This window comes from Amblyraja radiata, chromosome 12 (assembly GCF_010909765.2).
Source record: "Amblyraja radiata isolate CabotCenter1 chromosome 12, sAmbRad1.1.pri, whole genome shotgun sequence".
NCBI lineage: Eukaryota > Metazoa > Chordata > Chondrichthyes > Rajiformes > Rajidae > Amblyraja > Amblyraja radiata.
Window position 1 is genome coordinate 38,562,875 of NC_045967.1, and position 25,494 is coordinate 38,588,368.

Sequence of the window (25,494 nt, forward strand, 5' to 3'; positions counted from 1 at the left end):
AACCCGCAGCCCGGAGATGTTGCTCACGGCGGTCCAGCTCGCCAGAGCTCCAGCGCGGCGACCCAGGCAAGGCATCGCCCGCTCCGCTCCGCTCCAGCGCTCCAATGCTGTGCCGCCACCCAGGCCGAGGTGCTGGGTGGTTCCCGCCAAGAAACGGCGCTCCAAGCCCGCTGGTAGGCCACGAGGACGGGTCGACGGGCAGCCCGGAAAAAAGGCTGCCACACCGACCAGGTAGGGACCTATAAATAAAGTAACACCTACCCCCCCACATTAAAAGACCATATCCCCTACAAACAAAAAAACAGGACTCACTAAAAACTAAAAAAAAAACGAATTTAAGACGGACGGCTGCTGGCTAGCAGCCGTTCACCAAGATGGCTCCTCCTCCGTGTTATACCTCCTCCCTCACCTTCATCCAGAGACCGTTATGCACCCCCGCCCACCACAGCAACACCATTGTCAAATTTGCGGATGACACTACGGTGGTGGGACTCATCTCCGGGGGGGACGAGTACGCCTACCGGGATGAGGCGGAGCAGCTGACAGTGTGGTGTGGAGAAAATAACCTGCTCCTCAACACCTTAAAGACAAAGGAAATAATAATAGACTTCAGAAAGAATAAAACGGACATGGTACCATTAATTATCAGAGGGGACTGTGTGGAGAGGGTGGCGGATTTCCGCTTCCTGGGAATCCATATTGAGGAGGACCTGACGTGGAGCGTGAACACCTCTGCGCTGCTGAAAAAGGTCCAGCAGAGACTGCACTTCCTGAGGGTGCTCAGGAAGAATAACATCACTCAGAGACTGCTGCTGTCCTTTTATCGGTGCTCCATTGAGAGCATCCTAACATACTGTGTATGCGTATGGTACACCAGCTGCACAGCGGCTCAGAGGAAAGCGCTCCAGAGGGCCATTGACAACGCCCAGAGGATTGTCGGCTGCCCTCTCCTTACCTTGGAGGACTTACACAGTTCCCGCTGCATCAAAAAATCCCAGAGTATTATAAAGGACATTTCCCACCCCGGACACTCCCTGTTTGAACTGTTACCGTCAGGCAGACGGTACAGATCTACAAGGACAAGGACAAACAGACTTAAAAACAGTTTTTACCCCACTGCTATAAAGGCACTAAATGTAGCCGCCAAGGAACGCAGGGGCGATACATACTAAGAGACTGTGAAATCGACAGAAGGATGTAGGGCTGGGTGTTTATGCGTGCTATTTTCATGATATTTATTTTAGTTGTTTATCTTTTTTTAAATATTTTACCTTGTATGTATCGTTAGCTTTTAGAAATGTTTGAATGGTGCACTGACTGGCTGACATTTTACAATTTTGTTGTACATGGTTCATGTTACAATGACAATAAAGAAACTATTCTATTCTAGACCCCAGCATTCCTTCCAGGAGAAACAGAGGTTTACGTGCACCTCCTCTACTGGATTTGGTGTTCCCAATGTGAACTCCTTTATTGGTACCAATGTGATACCAAACACAGACTCAACGACTGTTTCACCATAGACTTGCACTCAGTCTGCCAAGGCCAGCTGGATCTCCTGGTTACTAACCACTGTAACTCCCCTTCTCATATCCATATCAACCTTTCTGTCCTGCGCCTCCTACTTTGCCAAACATGCAAACTGGAGAAACAACGCCTCACATTCCACTTGGGTAGTTTTCAAATTCACCAAGTTTAGGTAACTAGCCCACAAACAACAACCACCTCCTCCTCCACCTCTTCCCAGAGCCCCAACTAGATTTGTGCCCATTTCTCCTCTTTCCTTCTACCTGTATTTCTTCCTTTGGCTGTACAATTTGCACCTCGTCTATCCTTATTCACACCTTTGGTCCTTTCACCTCTGGCCTTTGTTCAACCATATGCCTGTTAAAAACCTCCCTCATCTGTATCCACCTGTAACTCTCAAGGCTTTGACCTGCCCCTCCTCTTTTCCAACTGTCTCCCCCCCCCCCCCCCTTACCACAATCAGTCTGAAGAAGGGCCCCGACAAGAAACATCACCTGTCCATGCCCTCCAGAGATGTTGCCTGACCTAATAAGTTACTCCAGCACTTATTTTGTTTAGTCTCTAATCAGTTTTGTCTCCTCATAATCTTGAATATTTCATGAAGATCATTTCTCCTTCGAAACTAGAAGCTTGGTTCTGAATTTACTCCAAGTTGGGTCGAAAGACAATTTTGTCAAAGGAATTGACCGACTGAATCTTTTTGGCACTGCTTTTAAGGTAATGTGTCCTTCCTTAATTAATGCATACATTATTTTCATCTGAAACTGCTGTACCAAATCTGAAGTGTGCCTATTATTTCAGTGGCAAAATCTGCGCTAATAATTTTTACATTTTTTAAAGTAAACAGTAGAGCCTAAAAATCATGGCAGAATCTATATTATTACTAAAACTCTCAAGTTGTCCTCTTCCGATTTGCGCAATTTTAAAATTTGCGCAAAAACGGTACCCTATATCGCTAGGATTTTCCCGCCACCTTACTCGCCGTTCTCCTCTGTTTCAAGTGCACCATGTTTTGTTCCGAAAGTTATAACAAAAGTTATGAAGGTTTAAAAAATCGTGAGATCAGCAGATTGGTCTTCTCTCCTGTCAATCACCATGAAGGTAACGCCCCTTCCAGCACCCGCTGTTAATCACCGGATGGGGCGAGAAGAATAAATCCCCGGAGGCTGGGCTGAGTCCGCAAGCCGTGCTGAGGAGAACGACCAGCAAAGCGACCATCGCCAGTTTACTTCAGCTGCGGGAGGCTCTGGATGACCCGATCAGACCCGACCTGGCCCAGCCCAGCCAGCGCGGAGTCGGAGATGGCACCGATGTCGCCAAACGGAATGCAGAGACGCCTGGTGGAGAACGACCAGTGAAGCGACCAACGCCCGCTGTGAGTCCCCATCGCACCCCAACCCCTTCTCCTTTGGTCCCCTCGCTGGCTCCTGCCCCCTTCCCCTGTAATACCGCACTCTCCCCAAAGCTCTTCCCCCGTCTTTTCTCCGAGCTCTCTCCCCCTGCCCCCAATTCCCTCCCACCCGCCCCCACACCCCAACCCTTCTCACAAACCCCTCCCGCACATCCCTCACAACCCTCCCCCTGCCCACACACACCCCTCCCCCACACCCCCGTCCACATACCCCTCTCCCCCAAAACCCCCCTGCCCACACATATCCCAACACCCATCCCTCACCCCCACCCCCTCTGCCCACATACCCCCTCCCACACACCCCTCCCTGCCCACAACCCCCTCCACAATGCCCCCCCACAACACCACACCCCCCTGCCCACACACCCCTCTCCCCCACAAACCCCCGCCATACACCCCTCTCCCCCACAACCCCCCTCCCCCCCCACACACAACCCCCCCACCCCCCCACACACAACCCCCCCCCAACTCCCCCTTCCCCCCACATGTCTCCAAGGCTCACTACAATATGAGGCATCACATTAGGTTATGTAGACCTGAAAAATTCTGGGATCAGTCGTTTGTTTAATGATTTATGTGTTTACAAAAAAATGGCAATAAACTACATTTAGCCCAGATATTCTCAAACTGCACAGACAGCAGGACTTTGCAGGAATATGTTTGAAAGACCATCAATTAAGAGGTTATGCTTAGCTGTGATACCCTCTCGCATTAGAGCAGCAGGTGTAATTCAATGCAGTGCATATATTTAAAGAATGATTTCACTGGTTATGAACCTGAAGCAGCCAATTCCAGCACTCCAGGAAAGGGAAGTAAGTTGAGGTAAACAGACACATATCTTTTCTTATTTCTTGGAAAATCACTCAAACTAAAATAAGTGATAACTGCATAAAATGTTTTGGTACATTTTAAAATTAAGAACAGAACTTTTAATTAAAAATCTAAAATCCTACAGACCACAAATTTTCAGGATAGCCTTTCAGATATGATGGTATCAAATTATTTAACCACTCCTTTCTCATACCTAGTGTGGATCATTTTCTTCTGACGGCACACTACAAAAGCATACGATGAGTTACATCTCTTATGAGACTTCAATACGCAGCAAAACTAAACCAGGTCAATTCCAATAAATTTATAAAAGTTAAGAGGCAGCTGGAATAACCAGGTTTACTGTCCAGTTTTCTCTTAGCCAGATTGTGTTCTCTATAAAACCTACATTATATTAAGAAATCCACTCCAGGTGATCATTTAAAACATGGATGTGCGTCTGGCAGAACATTACGTTCCTAAAACAAAGTACATGCAGTGAAATACAATCATGTTGAAGAATAGTCGGTTTGGTTTCCAGTAACTAAAGTCCCAAAGCACTTTACAAGTAAACAAACCTTTCAAAATGTGATTACTTCGACATAAAGGGGGATTTCTATTGTGTTACAAGGACATGGATCAATGTCGGTTATCGATTTTTCTTGCAAGATTAACCTTCCACTCTCTTTTATCTTGGTAGTGTTCCAACCAGTAATAACAGATTATTTTTCCCGCAATAGTTGGAATTTTAGTTAAATTTATTTATGCTTAGACCAGGGGTGTCATACTCATTTTAGGTCACGGGCTGGATTGGGCAATATGCGACTTCATGCGGGCCGGATTAGTCGTGCACGCTCGAACGTCAGTCAGCCAGCCTGAGGACAAGGTGAGCTCAGCGCCGCCATCTTGTCTGTTTGACACTGGTTGCCAGGGGCAACCGTCCCCTTGGCAAATGCGGGCCAATCACGGATCGGAGGATGGGAGCACCCGGCCGCCATCTTGCATCTTTGACGGCTGTTGCTCGGGGCAACCGTCTGGCTGCCGTACAGATACATGATAAATGGTTGTGAATATACTTTTTTTCCCCCCCAAATCATCCCGCGGGCCGGATTGGACCCCTTCGCAGGGCCGAATCCGGCCCGCGGGTCTGTAGTTTGACACCACTGGCTTAGACAGACAGAACTTTGCTTAGATTTTGTCGTAAAATCAGTCATACAGCAAAAAAACAGGCACTTCGACCTGACTTGTCCATGCCAACCAAGTGCCTCTACATGCCTCCTCTGGCAGTGTATAACTACCACCTTCTGAGTGAAAAAGTTGCCATGCAGGTTCCTATTTAATATTTTCCCTTAAACCTTTGTCCTCTGGTTCTTAATACCTCTACTCTGGCGAAAAGATTGCATCCATTTATAAACCTCTATAAGATCACCACTCAGTGCTCATGCGCGCCGAGGAATAAAGTCCAACCTCCCCCTGTAGCTCCGGCCCATGAGTCCTGGCAACACCCTCGTAAATCTCCTCTGTAATCTTTCCAGCTTATTTACATCCTTCCTGTAGCAAGGTGACTAAAACTGAACACAATACTCCAAATGCACGCTCACCCACGTGTTGTACAACTATAACATAACATCCCAACTTCTATGCACAATACCCTGACTGATGGAGGCCAATATACCTAAAGCCTTATTGACCACCCTATCTACCTGTGAACTATGTACCCGCACTCCTAGATACCTCTGCTCTACAACACTTCCCATGGTCCTGCCATTAACTGTGACGGTCCTGTTCTGCTTTGACTTCCCAAAATGCAGCACCTCACACTCATCTGCAATAAACTTCATTAGCCATTCCTCAGTGCACTTGGCTAGCTCATCAAGATTTTGCTGTAATTTTTGATAACATTTTCATTACGATACCATCCACTTCAGTGTTATCTGCAAACTTATAAATCATGCCTTGTACATTCTCAGAAAATTCTCATCACGAACTGCAATGGCCTAGCACCATCCCTGAGGCACACCACTAGTTACAGGACTATACTCTGAACCATCCCCTCTGCTTCCTTCCATAAAGCAAATTATTTATCCATTTGGCAGGCTCTCCCTGGATCCCATGCAATGTAACCGTCCAAGGCAGCCTACCTTGCAGAACCTGAAAGGCCTCACTGAAGTTTAGAAAGTCGACATCGACAGCTTTGCCCTCGTCATCCTTTTTGGTTACTTCTTTAAAAAGCACAGATTTATATGACACAATCTCCCACGTACAAAACCATGCTGATTATCCCGTATGTCCGTATGTCCAAATGCATATCTCTTCTGTGTAATTATAATGAACATTTGAACTGATAATGCAAATTCAGGTAGCTGAAAATAGTTGGGCAAAGTTTGAATCTTCAAATCTGATACAGTACAGTGTAACAAGAAAAGTCCAGTGCTTGAGAAATGTCAACACTGTTGCAATCTTTAAGAAAGGAGTTAAGATAGATATGAAATTATCATAGCAAACAACACCAAAAATCATCACTCATGAGGAGCTCCTGCAGTGCTATCCTGAGGCTGGATGACCACCAATTACAGTTATATTTAGTTGCAATAGGATACGACTTCCACCATTGGAGTGATTTCTCCTTGGTCCCCATTGACAACCAATTTTTCAGAGCTCTTTGATGCCACACATGGTCAAGGTCTGCTTTGATGTCAAGGATGTGGCGAGGTCCAATCTTAGCCAAACCTCCAACTCGGCATTAGTGTGCACGTTATTGTCTGTGCCATTTGGTAGCATTTAAATAAAGCAGGATCAAATGGATGAAAGCTATCTGAAACCCCAGTCAATTGTCACAGATGGTACTTTTGAATGCATTCCCCGACAGTCTGGAAGGAGAACCTCTTTCTTTCTTTTCTTTTAAAATCTTTGTATTAGTTTATTTCAAAAACAAAAACAAAAAACTGATAAACATAACAATGATATTGATACATAGGGATCAGGATTACATTAATAACAAGTATAACCTAAATATGAGTCCAGTGTCAAAATACACATTGAGTATAGACCTCCCCGGTCTCTATGTAAATATAGTTAAGTGTTTAAAAGAGAACTTGTATTTATAAAAACAAAAAGTTAAAAAGAAAAAAAAAACAAAGAGAAAAAAGAGAAAAACAAAACCCCCTAAACTAGAAAAAAAAGCAAATCAGAATCTGGGCTGTAAAGAATTTCAACAATTTAAGTCCTTTCCATCGTATAAAGGTAGAATAATTATTATAGCAGTTGGAGGGGGGGCAATTTATGTGCAACAAGAAGTTCTTGTTGCACAAGTTCCTCAGGCTCTCCATACCTGGTACAGTGTAAAAAGAAATGCCAACATTGTTACAATCTTTAAGAAAGGAGTTAAGATAGATATGAAATTATCAAGGCAAAAAAATAGGAAACCCCATCGCTCATGTCCTCTTAAACTGACTACTTTCTCTTCCCAAGGAACTCCTACACAAATCTCAGTTTAATATTTGACCATGACAGGGTACTTGCCAAATATAGAAAACGTTTTTCAAAATAATAAAAAAAATCAATGACACGGGCTCAAACCTGGCCTCTAGTACTGTCTGTGCTGAGTTTGCATGCTCTCCCTGTGAATGTGGGTTCCCATTCCCACATTCCAGCTAGAACAGACATCCAACGCAGAATGTACGGATGGTTCTTTAATCTTCATCGGGGATAAAAGCAGTGAGAGAAGCAAAATTTACTTGAAAATTACAGAAATGTGCAATAGCTCAGTGTTGATAGTGGTCAATTTCAATTAATATTGAAGTGAGGGGCAATATGTCTCAAATAAATTCAAGAAAGCTCCCTCGATTATTAACTTCCCGACCCAACTGTAAAGGAAGCATTGTTGCATTTGATTTTGTGGACTGACGTGAACTAAATGGACCGCATATAAACGGGAGATAATATGGGGAGCAGTGATCATCAAATCGTAAGGTCATGATTAATTACAGAGAAGGGAAAGGAGAAATAAGAAGATAGGCAAAACTGTACAAAACAACTATAACCTTTAAGGCGTATTTGTTCAGGACAGGCTAGGTACTTTTCACATGGGGTGAAATCAAAGCCGAAGGTCCCTGAACGTTGATGGAAATAGAGCAGCCAATGAAGGAAGAAAAAAAAGTGTGAGTTGTCTATTGGGTAAACAGCGCCAATCAAAACCAGGCTGAATGTAGCATTCTCATAAGAGACCAAAAAAGAAGATATGAGCAAAGTGAAAATGAGAAATGAATTGCAGCTAATGTAAAAAAAAATCTAGAATGTAAATAATAAATGGGTAACTAGAGAGGTGTTGGGATGAATTACGGATAAAGGAAGTTATCTAGGCATAGACAGAAGCCAGAGCAGCAATACTACATGATATTTTGTATTCCTTATTAGATAAGAGAATGCCAGAATTTCAAGAAAAGAGAGATAGTCGAGATAAGGTAGGGGGTGAAAACTGCTCTAGGAAAGGTACAGTGCATGGAAAAATGGCAAGTTATACCTTTGTTATAAAAGTGATGGAAGGACATGCAGGCCAGTCACTGTAACTTTAGTTATGGGAAGATTCTGAAAATAAATCAGGAAAATATTAATAAGGCATTTGGAGAAGTTTAAGTTGATAATCAAGCATAGATTTGTTAAAGGCAAGAATAATTGATTGGTTAGGCAATCTAAAACTTTTGAAGAGATAAATAAAAAAGTTAATGAAAAGAATCATTGGAACTGGTCCGTGTGGATTTTTAGAAAGTGAGTGGTAAGATCCAACATAAAACTGTTTAAGAAGGAACTGCAGATGCTGGAAAATCGAAGGTACACAAAAAAAAGCTGGAGAAACTCAGCGGGCGCAGCAGCAACTATGGAGCGAAGGAAATAGGCAACGTTTCGGGCCGAAACCCTTCTTCAGACGGGTTCTGAAGAAGGGTTCTGAAGAAGGGTTTCGGCCCGAAACGTTGCCTATTTCCTTCGCTCCATAGATGCTGCTGCGCCCGCTGAGTTTCTCCAGCTTTTTTTTGTGTATCTCCAACATAAAACTGTTGGGACAACAAAACTGATATTCATGAAATTAAAGGGTAACAAGCAGCATGACTATGAAGTTGTCTTAAAGGTGCAAAACAGAGAGCAGTGGTAGTTTCCCCCCCCATAGATTGGAAGGTAGCGTGGTATATCCCAGAGGTCGGTGCCAGAACCATTGTCTTTTTTGCATCTACAGTGCAGATCATGGGTGCATAGGGTAAAGTTTCCAAATTTCTGGATAACATGAAGCTCAGAATGTGTTATACTGCATGGGGAACAGAACAGATAACACAAGGCATTAATAGGTTGACTGAATCGGTAGACACAGGGCTGATTAAATTTAACAAGAGAAGTGTGATATGACACGAGAATAAAATTGCACAGATCTAAAAATTGTGCAGGAATAAAGTACCCAGTGCATAAATTATGGAGTGTGGAAAGGTGCATTGAGACAGTGGATAGTAAAGCATGTCTGATCCAGAGGTTCTTAAATCAAGGGGAGCCAATAAAAAATATTGGTTCAGCCAGAATTGGAGCACATGGTCAATACAAGTCACTGCATTTTAGGAAAGACAGGAAGCCACCAGATAATACAGTAAATACTTACTGAATGATGGGAGGGATGAGATATTCTAACTGTAAGGTTAAAAAGAGAGTCTGTGGCATTTCCCTTGGTGCCCTATAGTTCCTTATAGTTGGGTTGATGGAGGTGTACAGAATCATGACTGCAGAAACGGGTTAAGCAGAATAATGCTATTTCCATTGACAGGATTTGGAAGTATAGGTACATAATTTGTTAAAAGTCGCATCAGGGGTAGGTAAAGTTGTCCAAAAGGCTTTTGGGACATTGGCCCTCATCAGTCAGAGCATTGAGTAAAGAAGTTGGGAGGTCATGTTGAGGTTGCATAAGATGTTGTTGAGGCCTCATTTAGAGAATTGTGTTCAGTTTTGGGCACCTGGTTATAGGAAATATGTTGTCAAGCTGGAAAGATTTACGAGGATGTTGCAAGAATTTGAGGGCCTGAGCTAATGGGGAGATTGAGCAGGCTAAGAAGACTCTATTCCTTGGAGCACAGGAGGATGAGGGGTAATCTTATAGAGGTGTATAAAAATCAGTAGAGGAATAGATCGGGTACACATACAGTCTCTTGCCAAGAGGAGGGGAATTGAGAACCAGAGGAAGAAGGGTCTCAACCCTAATCCTTCTCTCCATAGATGCTGCCTCACCCGCTGAGTTTCTCCAGCATTTTGTGTCTACCAGAGGACATAGGTTTAAGGTGAGGGGGGAAAGATTTAATAGAAATCGGAGGGGCAACTGTTTCACACAAAATGTGGTAGGTGTACGGAAGGAGCTGCCAGATGAGGTAGTTGAGGCAGGTACTATCACAACGTTTATGAAACATTGAGACAGGTACATGGATAGGACATGTTTAGAGGGATATGGGACAACCACAGGCAGGTGGGACTGGGGTAGATGGGACATGTTGGGTGGTGTGGGCAAGTTGGGCCAAAGGGCCTGTTTTCACACTGTAATACTCTGTGACTATATGACAGATAGTTCAAGGCAGGGGACAAATATTAACACTTTTGGCCAAAGATATAATAAGAATACAAGGAAATGGTGATAGAAACAGAATTGATCAGTGCTTTCAAAAGAGAAATGACATATCTGAATAAATTACAAAGTTACAAGGAAAGGGTGTGATGTGACTGATGGGATCTCTCTGTTATAGTCAGCATTTACTCCAATGGCTAAATAACCTTCTGCTTTATTTGTCCAATTCTATGAAACCATTATGATCACGAAAATCTGCTTCCACTTCCATATTTTAAATCTAACAACACATCCCCTCCGGCTGGACTTCTTGAATCAGAAATAATTTTTTTACAGTATGAAAACTTCCACATTTCATCCTTGCTGTAATATTATTTGTAGTCTTGAAATCCTTCGTAATTGTGGCTAATAGTCCATTATTTGATTTTCTGTAATGTGATGGAGCCTTTCCTACTCCTAACTAAATCATATAGAATGTGCAGGAAGGAACTGCAGATGCTGGTTTAAATCGAAGATAAAACACATAGATTTTGTTTCTCTGTTAGTCAGGTCATTTCTTACTCCGGGTATTGTTCTATTCTAACCAATAGCTAATCCAATCAATCATTCTAACTTCCATAATATTTACACACTAAAGCATGCCAATGAAATTTCAGTTCAGAGCCCTGTTTCACTCTTACGCAGTCCCGATGAAGCCCAAACTAAGCTTGTGGAACTGCACCTCATCGATCAAGAAAAATTCCAGCCTTTTAAACTTTGAATTAAACAATTTTGAATAGCATGTTTTTCTATCTGCATGAGAATAACATTCTTAAAGAGAGGCTGTGAATACAAAAGCTAATGTTGAACCAACATAAAGCATTGGAAAGGTGTCCAGTGGGGTATATGTCCAAACCAGCTTACTGCACTTTAGAAGAATGTGAAGGTACTTAAGTGTGCAGAAGCGATTTACTGAATGATTTCAAAAATGTTAGAATAGAGAAGTTATGATGTTTGTTCTGCTGGAATGTTATCCATCTATAATATTCACTCAGTTCTAGATTTAGGGTTATTACTGTTACATGTACAAAAATATTGAAATGATCTTCTCTCCCCATGGATGCTATCCAATCTGCTGAGTATTTTCAACATTTTCCATTTGGTTTCAGCAACAGCCAGTACTTGTATTTCACATCTCTAACAATCACCTTTGTTTTTCTGTTTCTCTTTGTACTAGAGTAACTCAGCGGATCAGGCAGCATTTGTGGAGGAAAAGGGTAGGCGACGTTTCCGACCAGGACCCTTCCTTGGGTTTACTTTGTTAACTTTCAAAGTTCTGATGAAGAATCTTTGGAGCTCAAATGTTAGCTGCTTCACTATCAATAGACCTGCTGTGGTGTTTCCACCTATTTCTCTTTCTATTCTAGGTTCCTTTTAAGGCTATTTCCTCACCTCTTGTAACGATTCCCGATGCTATTAAAATGAACAAGCTACTGGAAGGTACAATACATCTTGCTTATTCATACAGGAACAGACCCATCAAGTCAAGTCATATTAAATTACTAATGTAAAAAATATTTACTACTCAGCAAAAAGATCAGAGGCAAGTGTCTTTTAAACATATTAATCTGGAATAAATGTTGTATCAGCAGAATTTAAGGAGAGATTGCAGTTAAAATTTAAATACAATTAAAATGCAAAGTGTTAATATCATATCCTGCTTTGGTGTATTTAAATACTGGAATATCTAAAAGGACAGCTTTGAATCAGAAACATACGAAACAATCATTAGGAAAGGAATTAGAATAAGCAATGATTCATTCAGATCTCTCCAGAAGTTGGTGCCTTACAGTTTATTTTTAACCAATGATTTGGCCAAAATTATATCTCAATCAGCAATGTGCTTGCTCCATTCACTGTGTTAGGCAATTACTCACAAACAAAGTAAAATAATGGTCATGAGACTGAATTACAACTGAACCACAGTGAGTAATTGCTTGGATATTGCATTAGGCAGACACATGACTCTCATTTGTGTACTCAGTTCAAGAAAAGCTGATAGAAATACTCATGTCAGAGACAAAATGTTCCTTTGTGGTAATTATATTTAACAGAAAAGCTAACTAATATAGTAATCTACCAGTTCTAAAGCAACATTTTTAATTTACATTTCAACAATTCTAAAACAAATTAATCCTCAGAGGAAACAAAACCAAAATTAAAATATAATATCTAATAACAGTTATCAATAGTCATAACAAATTGTTAAAACTTATTAGTAATTTAAAGTTGCTACAGTTGGTATATCTCAACAATATTCACTTCCCACTCACGAGTAAAAAACTCTTCTCATAAGGGAACTGCAGATTGATAAAGGAGTTAACCTTCACCTCTTTAGATATTTGAAAATGAAGTCTTTTTATACTGGGCAAATACCAAAGTGCTGGAGGAACGCAACAGATCAGGCAGCATCAAAGGAGGGAATGGTCAGAGAGAGTTTTGGGTTGGAACCTTTCTTCATACTGATTCATGAAATGTCATCAAATCAGTCTGAAGAGTCCCCATCATTGTCTGAACTTTCCCGCCACAGATTCAGCCTCACATGCCGAGTCCCTCTTGCACTTTGTTTTTTTGCTCATGATTCTAACATCTACAGTTCTTTGTCTCTCCTTTTTAATGGGCTTTCTTTCAAACCTACTTTTTGCTAAGCTACTCCCCATAAAAGAATCTATCAATTCCAAGAAAATAATGTAACTTTTTCAGGGATGTGGTAATGCATCTGCGGGGGAAAGGACATGTGATGTTTATGTCGGACGTATTTAGACCTGACTCAAAACATCGCCTGTCCATTCCCTCCACAGATGCTGCCTGACTTGCCAACTTTGTGCTTTGCTGAAGATTCCAGCATCTGCAGTTCCTTCGGTCTTTGTAATTTGAGTTCATTGTTGCATATTATAGAGAAAAAATAAAGTTACTTAAAGCTAATTCACACACAGGGATTATCATGGAAACTCATCTTGTGCCAAGTCTTTAACATTAACTTCATGTTTTTTCTCTTTCTCAATTTTAAGGACAGAGCATGCATAGGAACATTTTATTGACATAGAAATATGTGGTCACAATTTCAACAATACTTTGGACATTAAGTATTTTGTTTTACTTATTCCAAGTGATCAATTATATGAAACCAATCCAGAGTTCAAAATAACAGTGAAACATATACAATGTAAAATTCCAAAATCAGTTAGATGTATATTTTTGGTTCAAATATGTACTAAAGTTCATATATTTAGACAATAGCTATCAGCGAAAGAAAATACATTGTATTTGCTTATCTCCTTCCATGACCACAAGATGGCCAAAACCATTTACTAGTAGTTAATGGGGTAGTTTTGTCAAGTGGGGAATTTCCATTTTCTGACCACTAACTTCCTCATTGCACCATTGTTCATGATCAAAATTACCAATGCACTGACTTACTTCTGAAAATTATTTAATTAGTTTTACACAAGGATAATTACTAACTTACGTATACTTACTACTTTGTTCGATGAAACCTCTTCTTTTGCCTTTTTTATCCAAGTTTCACGATGAATTACTTCCACATCTTTGTCACTGTTGCTGTAAAATCCCCAGGGACAATGATTCAGAAAATGCTCCAGAAAATGTTAAATACATTTTTCTTCTCATTTTCTTCGGTACTTCCTTGAAAAGTACTATATAGTTGTTGCCTTCCTCAAGCACCGTGATTAACATTATTCACTCAACATGTAGATGATTAATAGACTCATTTCTATAGTTTTGGAAGTGCTGCATACAACCTTGCAAGTACTAGCACTTCAAGCTTGTGTGCTAGACTGACATAAAAGTTAACCGTTTCATTTTCTGGTTTAGGATCACGTTAACACAGTCAGTTTACTATAGGATAATCTAATGATCTGCCAGTATTGTCATAACCCTGAACCAATAACATTACAATCTCATCCTTTAACAGGGTGCTTGTCATTATTCAACAAATGAAGAAAATGCCCAAATGTATAATGCTTCAGACACCAAGAAAGAGGGGGTAGGGAAATCTTACAATTTGCAAAGGAAATGGCATGTATAAGTGATTATAATCAAAAAATAAATTCTTGTTCCAAGAGTTAACAAGGTCAAGCTTTGCTCTGTATATTTAGTACCCTGAACTACAGATTTCCCTCATACCCCAGGCATGTTATCATTGTAACCAGCAGGGCCTTTGGTGCGCAAAGTGCACACCGAACATGATGCCAAGTTAAACTAATCCTCTCTGCCTGCTGCAGGGGGCATATCCATATCCCTCCATTCAATATCCCTCCATTCCCTGCACATTCACGTGCCTATCCAAAAGCTTCTTACATGACACAATTGAAGCTGCCTCCATCACCGCCCCTGGCAGCGTATTCCTGGCATCCACCATTCTCTATGTAATAAAACTTGCCCTACACGGCTCCTTTAAACTTCTCTCACCTTAAAGCTAAGTTCTCTCATCTTTTTCATTTCCACCTTGAGAAAAAGGTTCTGACTGTCTACCCAATATATGCCCCTCATAATTTTATAAGCTTTTTTTCAGGTCACCCCCCAGCCACCGATGTTTCTGATAAAACAATGTAAGTTTGTCCACCATCTTCTTATCGCTAATACATTTTATTCCCTCCAAAATGAGTATTCTATTCATAACATATACAGGAGATTGCATTATCTTTATTTCCTTAACCAAGCATGTCCTTATGCTTGCTTACTATATTCATATTTTAACATGGCATCGATTTTTTTCAGTCCCAGTTGCTATACAGGCCCCAACTCCTCAATGTCTAGTGGTGAGGAGACCCTATATTGTAGCCTTTCCACATGCAGCCTTTACACTGGCTCAACTAAGCATCATCGTGTCCCTCAGCACAAGGTCTTGCATCTCAGAATATGATGTGTTTTATTTGGATACAACTACTCTACAAGTTGTATCCAATTATGGCACATTCCAAATTAATGCATGGGAAATTGAAAGCTTCCCAATCACAACTGGAGTCAGCAAGGCTGCTTTCCCTACTCCATGTTGTTTGCGCATTGTAAAAGGGCAGTTATTGCATCTCCTGCTATTTATAATGGAAAGCACTATAAGAACAAGAGTGGGTGCTAGATATGGAAGATGGAACCAAAGGAGTCACTGAGGGAATAGTTCTATCGGAATGCTGAAAATGAGTGAGGAAGGGAGGACTGTGTCCAGTGGTAGGAGCCTGCTGTAATTATGGAGGCTAATGAGGAAAGTGAGAGGCACTTTATCCTTGTTCTGACTGGGAAATAACAAAAGTGCAGGGAAAGGAGGGGAAAATAGGTTTCCAAATCTGAGGAAAGACATTCTTGCCATAGAGGGAGTACAGAGAAGGTTCACCAGACTGATTCCTGGGATGTCAGGACTTTCATATGAAGAAAGACTGGATAGACTTGGCTTGTACTCGCTAGAATTTAGAAGATTGAGGGGGGATCTTATAGAAACTTACAAAATTCTTAAGGGGTTGGACAGGCTAGATGCAGGAAGATTGTTCCCGATGTTGGGGAAGTCCAGGACAAGGGGTCACAGTTTAAGGATAAAGGGGAAATCCTTTAGGACCGAGATGAGAAAAACATTTTTCACACAGAGAGTGGTGAATCTCTGGAATTCTCTGCCACAGAAGGTAGTTGAGGCCAGTTCATTGGCTATATTTAAGAGGGAGTTAGATGTGGCCCTTGTGGCTAAAGGGGGTATGGAGAGAAGGCAGGTATAGGATACCGAGTTGGATGATCAGCCATGATCATATTGAATGGCGGTGCAGGCTCGAAGGGCCAAATGGCCTACTGCACCTATTTTCTATGTTTCTATGTCACAGTCAAGATCCTGTTTACTTATAGTTGAGGGAAAGCCACAGTTATGGTAAACGGACGTCTTAAAGACAACACTGTGGAAAGTCATTGTCAGGACAGATATGGAACAGGTGGAAAAACTGGGAGAATAGGTTAGAGTACTTGCAGAAAACAGGATGGGGAAAAAAGTAGACAAAAGTGCTGGAGAAACTCAGCGGGTGCAATAGCATCTATGGAGCGAAGGAAATAGTAGGTATGTTGCAAAGCCTACCTGAAGCGTCTTTGAAAATCTGCCGCTGCGGGTGTGCGCGATTTTGGCACCGTTTAGAGGGGGGCGGGTTTAAAACGCGATTTTCTCTAGGCTGTTCAAATCGAAGATGTTCAGCCTAGTTAATTATTAACGAAAAATCGCTGGAAGACCCCGTCGCAAAAGCTATTATTAGGTTTAAAGGCCTTGAATAATAGTTATAATAGTTTAAAAATCAATCTCTAAACCCGCGACCGCCAGCAACCGCAGGGTCTCATAAAGCAAACCACAGAAGGTACGTTGTATATTTTTACATTAAAAAGGGCTTCTAAAGATCCCTTTATACAAAGTTTAATATTGCGAGTAGCTCATTTTGGGCCCATTATATCGCGCAGTATTTTTCTGGGCATTTGGGGCACAAATCTGTAGATCAGCTGACGTCTAGAGCAGCAGATGCAATAGATGAGGTTGGAGGAGATGCAGGTGAACCTCTGTCGCACCTGGAACGACTACTTGGGTCCTTGAATGGAGTTGAGTGGGGAGGTAAAGCGACAAGTGTAGCATCTCTTGCGGTTGCAAGGGAAAGTGCCCGGGGAGGGGGTGGTGCGGGAGGGAAGGGAAGAATTGACCAGGGAGTTACGGAGGGAGCGGTCTTTGCGGAAAGCAGACGGGGGGGAGATGGGAAGATGTGGCGAGTGGTGGGATCACGTTGGAGGTGTCGTAAATGATGTTGTATGTGACGGCTAGTGGGGTGAAAGGTGAGGACTAGGGGGACTCTGCCCTTGTTGCGAGTGGGGGGGATGGGGAAAGAGAGCAGTGTTACGGGGTATTGAAGAGATCCTGGTGAGAGCCTCATCTATAGTAGGGAGGGCAACCCCCGTTCCCTGAAGAATGAGGACATTTCCGATGGGAAAAAAATACTATGAGAGTTAGTCATCATGGTAGTTAATCTATCCTGAGATGGAGACAAGGATGTCAAGAAAGCAAAGGGAAGTCAAAAATGGACTGGATGAATGAGAGAACAAGGTGGAAACTGCCAGTAAAAGCAGTGAGATTATTGAGCACAAACAAGAGCAGAAAGCAGCACCAATCCAGTCACCAATATAATGGGGGGAAAAAGAGTTGAGCAGAAGGTCTGAATGGGACTGAAACAGACTGTTCCAGGTGTTCAAAGAGACATGCATAACGAAGACACTTGCAAGTTCCCGTTTACTTGAAAAATGTAATGGAATTGAAAGAGGCTTATTCAAGGACGTTCAACCTGGTGAACAAAGAAAATGAAAAGAGACTAATTAGACACAGTTCAAAAGATGAAGTAAACGGCCCTGATTTGAAACTCTGTCGAGACTGTGTGTCCATTTTGAAGATGGTCACCTTTGTTTGTGGCGTCCGTACATCAAGCTATGTGTGGACTCTAATGCACAAAACACTATACTAAAGTATGAATTAGCGACACAGAAATTCATTGGCAATGGGTAACCATTTTTTTAACCCGAGCATTGATACATCTTGAAAGTTTATTCTCAATTATCCAATTTAAAGGACAACAACTAAAATCTGAATCTATTAGTAAAAGAATGCATCCTACCAATCCTGAAGCGCTCCCTCCACTTTTATAGCCCTGTCTCACGGCGCGAGTCCACCCACGAAAGAAAAAATCAAACTCGTGGTTGTCTGAGATTCCAAGTTCATGTTCACGAGTTTAAACGAGTTCCCACGTGTATGTCTAAGTTTGCCGTTTACTTCTCGTTTCTGCGATGTACCAAGTTCCTCTCCCGAGTTACTCTTGAGCCAACAACGACTACCGACGTGTGGAAAAATCATCACATGGCTAAAAAAGAATGTCATGCAGTTTTTTGTTACTATTAAAAGCCTCCCATGACCATGGACAGGACTGCCCCGATGATCAGCTTCTCCGTGTCTTTTATGTAGCTGCATGCTTGTCTGGGACGCCGCTCGATTCTCAGATTCTGATCAGATGCGTTCCCCACATAAATGAACGAAGTGTGACAACCCATTCATTTGTTTGCAAACTCCAAGCACAGGCAACACACCTCGTATTGTTTCCAAGGGCGGTGCTGTGCGTAAGTGACATGTCATGTAATTAACCGCTGTGTTTGCAAACCAAAAAAACAGGTTTAACCTTTTATCAAATCGTGGCCTATCATTGCTACAATGCAATAAAGGGCATTTAAAGTACTCCGCTGTCAAAAAAAGCGCAAAACGTAAAGGTGTTTAAGAAACGGACTGCAGGGAGAAGTTCAAAGCTTTTGTAAATCGATTAAATTCAGGTAGAAGTTGAACTCAAGATGTAGATCCCCTGAAAGTTAGGTTTCTTAACACCAGATAGATGTTCTGCCAGAACGGAGTTGCTGAATAAAATCGTCTCCCGTTTTCCTCCATTTCTTGCATGACCTCGGCTTGCCAGCTTTATTTCACACTGTGTGTAATGTATATAAGTGTAAAATAATAAACTGACCAAGAAGGTCCAGTGTTCTCCCCTGTTAGTTTAGTTTAGAAATACAGAGTGGAAACAGGCCCTTCGGACCACCGAGTCCGCGCTGACCAGCAATCCCCGCACATTAACACAATCCTACACCCACTATGGCCATTTTTACATTCACCAAGCCAATTAACCTACAAACCTGTACGTCTTTGGAGTGTGGGAGGATCTCGGAGAAAACCCACGCAGGTCACGGGGAGAACTTACAAACTCAGTACAGACAGCACCCGTAGTCGTGATCGAACCCGGGTCTCCGACGCTGCATTTGCTGTCAGGCAGCAACTCTACCGCTGCACCACCGTGAATGAAGGCCTGTTTTAAGTATCAAATAGAGGAGCTGGACATCATCTCATACAGTAAGTATATTCTGACTCAGTATTGAAAGTTACTCAATTTCAGAACTTAAAAAAACTAGGCAGGATCTCGGCCCCGCACTCGCTGCCATTGTGCAGCAAGGAGGTGGTGGCGGCGAAGCAACAGTGTTAAAGAAGACAGCTCCATCCTGCGGCTTTGAGTTAAAGATAGAATCCAGCGCAGCCGCATCTATTGATATGACCTACAAAGAGAAAATGTACAACGTCCAGTGACAGAGCAGTTATACTTATGATTTGTTTGAAACACGCATCACGTAGTGAGAAGACCAGCGGGCGGAGGTTTTCTATATTTTAATTTAATTTACTGCCAGGTCTACACAACTGCGGGGAGACGGGAGATGAAATCTTTGAATGTGGACGGATGTGTCCGCGCCTGCTCGTTCGAAGTGGAATATATTTTTAGTTGCCTTTCAAGTCGAGCTTTGGTTTTATTCCTTATTATTGTTTATTCGCACACACTTTTCGTGTGTGAGGGTGTGAGAAGTCCATGCCGGGTGCCGGCCGGCCGCAGCCGCTGTTCTTTCACATCAGTTGCACATCAGATTGTTGGGAGACGAAGCTCAGGGTTCGCCTCCTGAGCTGCTTTGGTGCCCAGGCGTGAGTTGAGGTGGAGGGAGGGGGGGGGGGGGGGATGCGAAGACGTCATTAATCTGTTTGGAGTGACAAGGCTCTTGGGTTAGGCTGGGATCATTCTCTGCTCTCAGCTCTCTCTTTCTGTGTGTGCATTAGCAGGGGGAAGAGCGGTCTACCTCGCTGGGGCACAAGACCTCTGCTGCCTGCCCCTTTGCAGCCATCAACTTGTTTGTTCCTTTGGTGCGCCTCATCTGCCCTGCTCCCATCCCAGCTCTCTGCCCCATTCGCTTAGAAATGTCGCTTCCGCCGCTGTAACGAGGAGGGGTCCGGCTGGCTGGCTTGGTGGGTGAGTGGGCAGGGAGGGGGAGTGGGTACAAACCACCGAATACATTCTCAAAAGTTGGGCAGAGCCGTGTAGAACTAACCTTTCTCTCTGCTTCATATACGTGGGAATTCCCTCAGTATGGTCACTTTTCACGCGTCCCGCCCGGTATTAACTCAGGCCAAACCCACGGTAAACTCACGGGCTACTACGATATTACAACGAGTTTAAAAGTATCAACATTTTCCTTCAAGAGTATATTTGACTCGTGGAAATCTTTCAACGTGTTGAAACACGAGTTCCGCCGTTCCCGCTACGTTCATTCTACGTGATTACCACGAGTTTGATTTGTTTTTAACTCGGGATCACTCGTGGGTGGACTCACACTGTGAGCCAGGGGTTTTACTGTGTGCTTGATAATTCTTTGCAACTGTTTGATTACTATACCAGTGATACTGAGTTAGAGTCATAGAGTGATACAGTGTGGAAACAGGCCCTTCAGCCTAACTTGCCCCCACTGGCCAACATTGTCCCAGCTACACGAGTCCCACTTGTCTGCGCTTGGTCCATATCCCTCCAAACCTGTCCTATCCATGTACCTGTCTAACTGTCTCTTAAACGATGGGATAGTCCCAGCCTCAACTGTCTCCTCTGGCAGCTTGTTCCATACACCCACCGCCCTTTGTGTGAAAAGGTTATCCCTCGGATTCCTATTAATCGTTTATCTCCTCCCGCCTCGATTACTGCAACTCCCTTTACACTGGCATCAGCCAATCATCCCTGTCCCGCCTGCAACAGGTCCAAAACGCCGCAGTGAGACTTCTGACGGGCACCCGAAGAAGGGACCACATCACCCCGATTCTGGCCTCTCTCCACTGGCTCCCTGTGCGGTTCCGAATAAATTTCAAGATCCTTCTTTATGTTTACAAAGCCCTTAACGGACTTGCCCCCACCTACATCAAAAGTCTGCTTACCCGCCACACCACCTCCAGGTCCCTCAGATCGGCTGACTTGGAGTTACTGAACATCCCGCGGTCTAGGCATAATCTCAGGGGCGACCGCGCCTTTGCGGTTGCAGCTCCTAGACTGTGGAACAGCATCCCTCTTCCCATCAGAACTGCCCCCTCCATCGACTCTTTTAAGTTGAGACTTAAAACTCATCTTTACTCTCAAGCCTTTCTTGACATCCTCTGAGGGAGGGCTCTATGTATGTATTTATGTATGTACTTAATCTATGAACCACTGTTGTATAACGTTAGTACCTCCACCAACGTAAAGCACTTTGGTCAACGAGAGTTGTTTTTTAAATGTGCTATAGAAATAAGTGACTTGACTTGACCTTGAACCAATGTCATCTGGTCCTCGATTATCCTACTATGGGCAAGAGACTGTGCATCTGCCTGATCTATTCCTCTCATGATTTTGTACGCCTCTATAAAATCCCCCCTCAAACTCCAGCACCATAGAATAGAGACCCAGCCTACTCAACCTCTCCCCATAGTTAACGCCCTCTAGTCCTGGCAACATCCTTGTAAATCTTTTCTGAACCCTTTCAAACTTGACAATATCTTTCCTGTAACATGGTGCCCAGAACTGAACACAATATTCTAAATGTGGTCTCACCAACATCATATACAACTGCAACATGACCTCCCAACTTCTATACTCAATACTCTGACTGACGAAGGCCAAAGTGCCAAAAGCCTTTTTGACCACCTTATCTACCTTCGACTCGACCTTCAAGGAACCATGCACCTGTACTCCCAGATCTCTCTGCTCTACAACACTACCCAGAGGCCTACCCTTTACTGTGTTGGTCCTTCCCTTGTTCGACATCCCGAAATGCAGCACCTCACCTCAATTATTTCTTAACTATGCAGGAAATGCAACCTTAAAACTGGAAATTCAAGTTTATCAATGCACCTGATACAACTCCACTTTCATGCACATCTTTCCATTTCCATTTTTATCTCAGCTTGGAAAGTCCCAGCCCTACTGAAATCTTACATGCCAGCTCTTTAAACGGAACCAGAAAATCATAAATTTTCCATCGGCCAGGCTGTGTCATCAGATAAGTACTTTCAAATAATGTCAGCCACTGTCAGTGTGGATTCAATGGGCCGAAGGGCCCATTTCCATGCTGTATCTTTCAATCAAATCATGAATGTGGAAATTGATTTTACAAGAGGTAATTATTTCAATACAGCTTTTGTGTATTCATCTTCAGCCATGATGAGAAAATACTCCTATTAATAGTTCGGCAGTCACTGCTGCTTCATTCTGCCAAGCAGATTAAAATGCTCTCTCCAAAAGTAACCCAAATCTGGAAGGACAGATCTGAAGGGATAATGCGAGACATTTTTTAAAGATTTAAAGCTCTACTAAAGATCTGCTTTATTATAATAATGCAAAATATTTTGTTTCAATAAATTCTTATGGTTTCCAGATATTTAGTAACTCATTTCCACCTTTGAAGATGATAAGGATTATCCCTGTCCTTGGATAATAATTTTATTGCTTACAATAAAGAGCCCACTATGTACACTCTATATATTACTGTAATGCTCCATACGTAACATTAATAGCACAGTAGGTGAAGTCAGGATATACAACCGAGAGTGGGCAAGGTAGATTGTGGTGTTCATAGAAACATAGAAATTAGGTGCAGGAGTAGGCCATTCGGCCCTTCGAGCCTGCACCGCCATTCAATATGATCATGGCTGATCATCCAACTCAGTATCCCGTACCTGCCTTCTCTCCATACCCTCTGATCCCCTTAGCCACAAGGGCCACATCTAACTCCCTCTTAAATATAGCCAATGAACTGGCCTCGACTACCCTCTGTGGCAGAGAGTTCCAGAGATTCACCACTCTCTGTGTGAAAAAAGTTATTCTCATCTCGGTTTTAAAGGATTTCCCCTTTATCCTTAAGCAGTGACCCCTTGTCCTGGACTTCCCCAACATCGGGAGCAATCTTCCTGCATCTAGCCTGTCCAACCCCTTAAGAATTTTATAAGTTTCTATAAGGTCCCCTCTCAATCTCCTAAATTCTAGAGAGTATAAACCAAGTCTATCCAGTCTTTCTTCATAAGACAGTCCTGACATCCCAGGAATCAGTCTGGTGAACCTTCTCTGCACTCCCTCTATGGCAATCTGTTCTGTGTTCTTCCATGCTCTTTTGCTTATTAGGACTTTGTGGAGGTGATTCAATCATCAGTTCCATGGCTCTCCCAACACAGCAACCCATCAGTCCCATCCCACCACCCCTTATTTTTCCTGTAACCCTGCAATTTATTCTTTCTCACATGTGCACCAATTTGTTTCCACCTTACCCATCATAACCCATCCTATGTCTTTTGAATATAGGACAAAACTGGTGGAAACCGATGCAATCATGGGAAAAACATGCAACCCACACAGCAGCGCTTAAGGTCAGGATCAAACTCGGATCTCTGGAATTATGAGACAGTAGTGCTAACACGGTAGCGTAGAAAAGAAAAATATGTAAAACACTGGAGATATATTTCAATCTAGTTTATGCATTTTGATCTAGGATAACTGGCCACATATCCCAGTGATGCATTATTGATATAGCTTATGGGCATTTTAAAACCAATTTAAGTAGTAAAAATAATACAACAAATTCATTTGTCGCAGGTGCATTTAACAATGATGCAACAAGTATTTAAATAGTAAACACTAAGGCTTGGCATTGCAAAGCGTATTTTCAATGTGATAAGAATATTTTCAGAAATGCCAAACTGTTTAAATCGTTCCCTCCTTCAAACAAGCGATAGCCTCTAGCTTAAAGTTTTACGCCTCACACTTTCCCCAGACAGTTCAAATGTGGAAGTTCTGAATCAATAATTGAACTGTTATTTACTTATCATTCAAGTGTGCACAATACAAGGAGATAAATTTCACAGGCAAAATGACACACACACACACACACACACACATAGTTTTAAAAGTATATAGATAAATATGTACCTCACTGTACTTGTGCATATAGACAATAATCTCAACTTGACTGGACTTGACCTGGTTCCAGCTTCCATAATACAGAACATGGTTATAAATCATGAAAAAACTGCATCATAGTTTGGAAGTTAGTATTTCCTGATTTTTCTCCTTCGGTTACCAGTATTGTACGAGCAATGATGCCCACTGACACTAACTTTCTGGAATGCTCAGGAGAGTGATGCATACTAAATGTCTCCTTTTGAGTTCCTGAATAGACCAATAACACTACCATTTTCAGAGGGTAAAAGTATTATACCCAAGAATATTAGAAAGCAGCTATTAGTTAAAGAACTATTTCTTTACAAAAGTGAACACGGACGTCTTTAAAAGGAACAAGACCAATGTTCATCTAGTTATTTCTTCTATTTACTAAGCACACAGTACACATGTAATAGAGCTTTGACAAATCACAGCAATCCGTCAACCACAGAAGACCATAGAATGACTGGAAAAAATTCCATTGGTTGAAAGCTTTGAGAACTTTGACCGTCCCTACCAATTATGCAAATCTCAGTTTTGCAATAGCATCAAATAGTTCATATTGGCAAGGACCTAACAGTGGTGAAACTGAACCTTTCAACTCTACATAGTATCAATACAAAAGATGAAGCATACAAATTACATACACTCTACATAGTATCAAAACAAAAGATGAAGCATACAAATTAGCCAGAAAAAGCAGCCTGGTAGGGAGGACTGGGAGAAATTCAGTCCAGCAGAGGAAGACAAAGGGCTTAATTAGGAAAGGGAAAATAGATTATGAAAGAAAACTGGCAGGGAACATAAAAACTGACTGCAAAAGTTTTTATAGATATGTGAAGAGAAAAAGATTAGTTAAAACAAATGTAGGACCCTTGCAGTCAGAAACAGGTGAATTGATCATGGGGAACAAGGACATGGCAGACCAATTGAATAACTACTTTGGTTCCGTCTTCACTAAGGAAGACATAAATAATCTGCCGGAAATAGCAGGGGACCGAGGGTCAAGTGAGATGGAGGAACTGAGTGAAATCCAGGTTAGCCGGGAAGTGGTGTTAGGTAAATTGAATGCATTAAAGGCCGATAAATCCCCAGGGCCAGAGAGGCTGCATTCCAGAGTACTTATGGAAGTAGCCCCAAAAATAGTGGATGCATTAGTGATAATTTTTCAAAACTCTTTAGATTCTGGAGTAGTTCCTGAGGATTGGAGGGTAGCTAATGTAACCCCACTTTTTAAAAAGGGAGGGAGAGAGAAAATGGGGAATTACAGACCAATTAGTCTAACTGCTCGAATCAGT

The 25,494-nt window shown here is 42.3% G+C and overlaps 1 protein-coding gene across 6 annotated transcripts in view; it reads right to left on the bottom strand.

Annotated features, from left to right (window-relative positions):
• The window catches only part of clcn5 (chloride voltage-gated channel 5), a 76,413-nt gene that overhangs the window by 46,569 nt on the left and 4,350 nt on the right, over nucleotides 1-25,494 (bottom strand). For 2 of the 6 annotated variants that reach the window (XM_033030573.1, XM_033030575.1), the window contains exon 2: nucleotides 13,856-13,937. The exons of 2 other annotated variants lie outside the window; for them this stretch is intronic. The gene's annotated coding sequence lies outside the window, so the exon portion shown is untranslated. Of the gene's footprint in view, nucleotides 1-13,855; nucleotides 14,179-18,010; nucleotides 18,363-25,494 lie in introns of those variants that run through there. 2 more of the 6 variants (XM_033030574.1, XM_033030576.1) reach the window with 2 other exon arrangements.